The sequence below is a fragment of the Galeopterus variegatus genome, unplaced genomic scaffold (genome assembly GCF_000696425.1).
Source record: "Galeopterus variegatus unplaced genomic scaffold, G_variegatus-3.0.2 Scaffold1257, whole genome shotgun sequence".
Classification (NCBI taxonomy): domain Eukaryota; kingdom Metazoa; phylum Chordata; class Mammalia; order Dermoptera; family Cynocephalidae; genus Galeopterus; species Galeopterus variegatus.
In genome coordinates this window covers 286,724-292,820 of record NW_007727368.1, presented here as the reverse complement: position 1 = coordinate 292,820, position 6,097 = coordinate 286,724, and the positions used below count along the sequence as shown (strand labels likewise).

Sequence of the window (6,097 nt, the reverse complement as noted above, 5' to 3'; positions counted from 1 at the left end):
GGTTTTTGCCAGATGAAGGGTGTTCCCCCCGGGGGCGGCCCGGTGGCGCCCTGGATAAGTGCGCCACTTGGGAAGCACGGCGGCGCTCCTGACCGAGGGGTCGGATCCCACATACAGACCGGTTCCCGCTCACTGGCTGAGCGAGGCGCGGGAGCAACACCGAGGGTTACAGTCCCGTTGCCGGTCCCCGGTCCGGTACGGGGGCAACACTGAGGGTTGCGATCCGTTGCCGGACACGGAAAAAGACAAAAAGACAAAAAAAAAAAAGAGTGTTCACCCCAGAATGAAAAAGAACATCAGCTAAGGTGCGAAGACATGAAAGTACGTGGTGTGTGCAGAGAATGATGAGTAATAAATGAGGGTTGCGATCCGTTGCCGGACACGGAAAAAGACAAAAAGACAAAAAAAAAAAAAGAGTGTTCACCCCAGAATGAAAAAGAACATCAGCTAAGGTGCAAAGACATGAAAGTACGTGGTGTGTGCAGAGAATGATGAGTAATAAGGAGTAATAAGTTCAGTAATAGTGCCAGGTCAGGCTGGAAAGGTGGGCTGAGATTACACTAGGAAGAAACTCGAACGCCTATGCAAAGGAGTTTTGGGCTTTATTCCGTAGGTCTGAGAGAGAGACATAAATACAATGAAGGTGTAAGATATTGAAGATTAAAAGAATATAGGAGAAAACTGTAACATAACTCTAAAGCAAACAGGTGACAATTGACTAGGTCTCTACTAGAACAGCCACAGTAAGAATAGAAAAGAGATATTTGCCTGTCCCTGATCTTCTATATTAGCCCAACATGACGAGCCCCCACCATAGGCAGAGGTGCAGCTAAGATCTGATGTGGAGGGAGGTTGGACTGGAGTTGCTGATTGACTAGCAGTGGGCTTTCAGGCTGGCCTTGAGTGAGTGCTTCCCTAAATCTTGTACCCTGGGCCGCCCCACCCTAGCTCCAGCACTGTCTAAGACTACCTGATCAGGGGAACACAATACCATTTTCTAGGATAAGACAACCCAGAAGCTGGTTTAGGGAAGAAAAATAATAAGCTTTGTTTGGTGCCTGATATTTTTTATGGTTACTAAATACAGATGATGATTTCTTTTTTCCTGTATGTTTTTCAGTCTCCAACCTTAGAGATCAAGTTTCTTCTACATGGCTTTAGTGTGTAGAATTAATCTTGTCAATACCCACATTGGCAGCATTTTTCTTTCTCCTTTCAGCCCAGAATTCCTTTCACAAGCAGCTGTTCCTTAGGAGGATCTGATTAGGAATTCCATTTACTGACAATGGTGGAGGAGATTCCTGAGGAAACTTCAGGCTTACAAAATGATAGGTGTGGGCATCGATTTTTAATAAACGGAACATGGGGCATATAACATCCTGCTTCTGTGGGAAGTATCAGCCAAGGTAGTATTGGAGATGGTGGAAATAATGTGAGGACCCAGTGAACATGGAAGAACAAGACCAGGAGCAGAGAACCCCCCGGGGAACCAGAGTGAGTGAGATGAGTCTGAGAGCTGTGAACAGGAGAAATTCTTACAGCCTTGGATGAGTTAAGAAAGCAGGGATTGGGTAAAGAGGCTGCGGTCTTCTGGGTTATTTCAGGAATAAAGGAGGTAGGATATTTCATACATCCTCCGCTCTTTCCCCACCCATGTTAGTTTCCTAGAGTTGCTCTAACAAAGTACAAAAAACTGGGTTATTTAAATAGCAGAAATGTATCCTCTCTCAGTTCTGGAGACTAGAAATCCAAAGTCAAGGTGTTGGCAGAGCTGTGCTCTCTCTGACGGCTCTGGGAGAGAATGCTTCCCTGCCCCTCCTAGCTTCTGGTGTCACCAGCAGTCCTTGGTGTTCCTTGGCTCATAGATGCATCATGCTACTCACATGGCCATCTTCTCTCTGTGTCTTCCTATTGTCTTCCCTGTGTTTAAATTTCCCCCTTTAATAAGGACACCAGTCATGTTGGATTGGGGTCCACCCTAATGACCTCACTTTAACTTGATTACCTCTGTAAAGACCGTTTCCAAGAAGGGTCACATTCTCAGGTACCGGGGCTTGGGACTTCAATGTATCTTTCGGAGAGTACACAGTTCAACTCATAACACCACCACAGGCCTCAGACTGGCCCTAGCACTGCTGTGAAGACTTTTCCCTGCAGTGTAGATTGCAGATGTGTTTCTCACTCTCAGAAGTCCCTGCTGAGAAGTCGTGGGACAGCTCTCTGCCTCACCCAAATGCACTTGGACGATGGCCAATTGTGCGCTTGCTTCACTGCTGTGGGGTTCCAGCAGTCACCACACTGTCCTTGCATAGGGCAGCTCTGAGCCTCTGAACTTCAGTACTCCCCTCTGCATGTAGAGAAGACAGTGGGGGAGATATGGGGTCAACCCTGGCATTTTGGTATCAGCAAATGTGGCAACAGTTTGAGGGGAAATAACCTCTGCTGATCCAGGCAAAAGTGCCATTCGCGTTCAGACTCTGACATGCTTCTGCAGTGCTTCATACTGGCATCCGCCTCAAGCTCCTCAACGTGATTTTTATTTTAAGATTTTATTTTTTTGTGATTTTTTAAATTTTAATTCTTCTTTTGTTCAATACGTTCAACATTAAATTCAATATTACAAAATCAGTCTGGCTGGCCATATTTTCTTTGACGGCTAAATTGAAATGAATTATCTTTATCCTAGGTCATAGTTGTTTCTTAAAAGAATTCTGCTGGAATTAGCTCTCTCTGGTTTCTCCTGAAAATGATAAAGTGGCCCTTATGAACTAACTCTTGCCTACTTTCTCTAAACATACTACTGCTCTGGTGTTTGCCTTTTTGAAAGTAAAACATTTTATATGTTTATGTCTTTATAAAACAAGGGAAATCATCACTAAATTGTAACGTAAGTCAAATTCTTAAGTGACTAATGGCATGTTATGTCAAAATAATACTCTTAAATTAAAGAGTTCATATTAAGGATGATTTTTTAAAAAAAATCTCTGTTCATTTCTAGTCATCTCTAAGTGAAATGGTGTAGCCAAGTATAACAGGTGAGACATTAACCTTTTTGAAAATATCCAAACATTTAAAATAATTATCATGGTTTATAACAAAAATATCACATTGAATTGTATCTTCCCAGAAAATGATTTTTGTGATAAAATTTACATGTTATAATCAAGATAGTTAAGCCTGCTTCTCTTGTTTTTTTAATTCATTATTAAAATTATATTGAACTCTGTTTTTGAATAAAACGTGGTTTTAATATTTCCCAAATAGCTTAAAAGTATTAATGGAGAAAATGTTTATGTTTGGATTATGAATCAAGGTGATGGTAAAACTAATTTTCTCAGAATTCAAGTAGTGAATAGGTAATTCTCTTCCTTGTCGACTTTAAACCTTTGTCCCCTTGCTTTGCACATCCAGGGCCAGTCAGGAAAAAAAGAGGGGAATGTGGGATACAAAGAACAGGGGGAGCATACAAGGTGGGGTACACAGATTTGCCGTCGGCTTTCTGGAACACTGCCTCATCCTTCCCCGTTTCTCGGAAAACACTTCCATAGGACATGTTTCTATAATGCTTTCTCATGTCTCATTGGTTTAAGAAGCACCTGCCACCACGTGGAAGCCCACTGCACTCCCAGTCCCCACTTCTCCCTCATCAGGGAAGCCCCCCAGTGGGAGTGGAGTGTGGATGTGTGCCACCTACAGGTGGGGGCAGCTCAGAGGGCACCTCTGCAAACAATGGATTGCATGAACCGTGTTTCTCTTCTTAGAAGTTAACGTGAACATAACTGCTACTGCATGATATATTTGCAATTACCTTCACTTAGAAATTCTTCCCCATATTTCTGCATTAAATTGACTCAAGAAGGGAGGACCATGTTTCTCTTTTCATGCCAAGTAGCCCCAGTTTTAGATAAATGGCCTGCAGTACTTCCTAGATGCCATGAAGGGAATTTTGGATGGGAGGTGAAATAGGTTTTGACCCATAAAGGGGGGCTGCCCCTTGACAGCAGACTGGGTAAGACATGCTGGATCTTACCCAAGGTTGGCTTTCACCCTCTCGGAACCCTTGCTAGTGTCCATCCTGCAGGAAAGCAGGCAAGGCCTCTACTTCCAAATAACTAACAATAAGGAATGGTGTTGTTATAAAATCTTCAAAGAAGTATTAGAGCTATTCCCAAAGGTATATGTACAATATTTTTTACAATAGCAAATGCTGAAAACAAACTTAAAATGTCAAGTATCAAGCAAATGATCAAGTAAATTACAGACCATCGAATGAAATAAAAGACCATAAGCCACTGAAATCATCTTATGGAAAACTGTTCATGATATAGCACTGAGTAAAGAAAGTAAGCTACAAGATACTACAAAATGCACAGGGATACTAATATACATGAGTAGTAATTAGGGAGTCAACACAGTTAAAAAATATGAGAGCACACAACAAAATATTAAATGTAATTATCTTTCCTTGGGATGATTTCAAAAGATCTTCGTGTGTGTGTGTGTGTGTGTGTGTGTGTGTGTTTAAGGTCTCTATATTGCTTACCTTATGATGTTTTTTCCTCACATTTTTTGAAATATTGTCCCAACTTGGCATCCATCAAAACCAAAGCTACAATAATGAGTGAAAAATCACCACAGGAAATATTATTCTCTCATGGTCCAACTTTTTTTTCAAATCAAAATTTAGATTTTTATAATCTGCACCTCTGATTTACACCTGCAGCATTCACCTTCTCTCTTCTGCTGATGGGTAAACTAACTGGTGCATATCAAAAGGAGGGCATAATTTACATGTTTGAAAGTAAAGCTCATTCTTTTTTATATAACTAGGAATTGTTCTCATTTCCATCTGCCATTGCTATTTTTAAATTAAGTTAATTTTTTTCAATCAAAATGTAACATGTTTTTTTAAGAGAAAATTTAGACGATACAGATATTACGACTCAAAGAAAACCACAATTGATATTTTGTTATATTTCCTTATAGTCTTATTTTCTAGGTCTTTAAAAAGTATTGAACTGTTTATACAAGTTTGAATTCTTTTAAATTTAAAATTCTAACACAAATATATTTCATACACATTTTCTATGTTATTTTTCTTACTCAAAATAATGTATTACATTTCTCAATTAGCCACACTGGGTATTTTTAAAGTATCAATACCTTTTAATATAGGGAGAACATTTTAAGAATTAAGTTCTCTTTTATCTTATATTTTGAGGTTTGTTGTCAGTACTTGAATTACAATCTACTAATCACCCCTCATGTTTTTATTTGACTAGTCCTCTTGTTTATAACCAAAATTTAAGAAAATGATGAATATATTAATGTTTGTACTATGGATATATCTCAAGTCTTTTATTTTACTCTGTTATACATTTTAATATAGCATGTTATTTGAAGGACTTTTTTTTTTCTTTTAGCCATTAAAGGCTTATTTTATTTGAATGGTTGATCTATGTAGTCACCAAGGCTACTATGTACAAATAGGAAGGAAACTGTATTTCTTGGTGTCTTCGTCCTTGGACAGAGTCTCGATGATCTCCTCCTCCTCCTTGGCCTGGAGGCCTCCTCACGGCACTTGGGCTTCCTTAGTCTTAATCCTGTGGGCCTCAGCCTGGTCAGCCAGGAGCTTGCTGCGAGCCTTGTCTGCCTTCAGCTTGTGCATATGCTCCATGAGAATCCACTTGTTTTGAACACGTTCCCCTTCACTGTCAGGTACAGGCTGTGATACGTGTGGTGGCCAACCTTAGGTTCACGGTATCTTCTGAGCAGCCAGCGCAGAATCCTCCTCCTGCTCCTCCAGGTTACCTTCTCTGGCATCCGTGCACTGGCCGTACCCTTTCGCTTACCTGTGTCCATATGCCTGCCTTTCCGGCGGGCCAAAGTGTTTTTCTGGCATCGAGCCCAGGGAATGGACAGTCACGGGCCTGTGGATGATCAGCCCATCTTTGATCAGCTTCTGGATTTGCTGATGGGAGTTGGCAGTGGCAATTTCATTGGTCTCATTGGGGTCCAACCAGACTTTCTTTTTGCCACAGCAAAGGACACTGGAGGCAAGCCTCTTCTGAAGCCTGAGCATACTCATGGCTGTGGC

General features: G+C 41.0%; 1 pseudogene; it reads right to left on the bottom strand.

Moving 5' to 3' along the window:
• Nucleotides 1–5,476: 5,476 nt before the first annotated feature.
• Nucleotides 5,477–6,097, bottom strand: LOC103593019 (annotated as a pseudogene).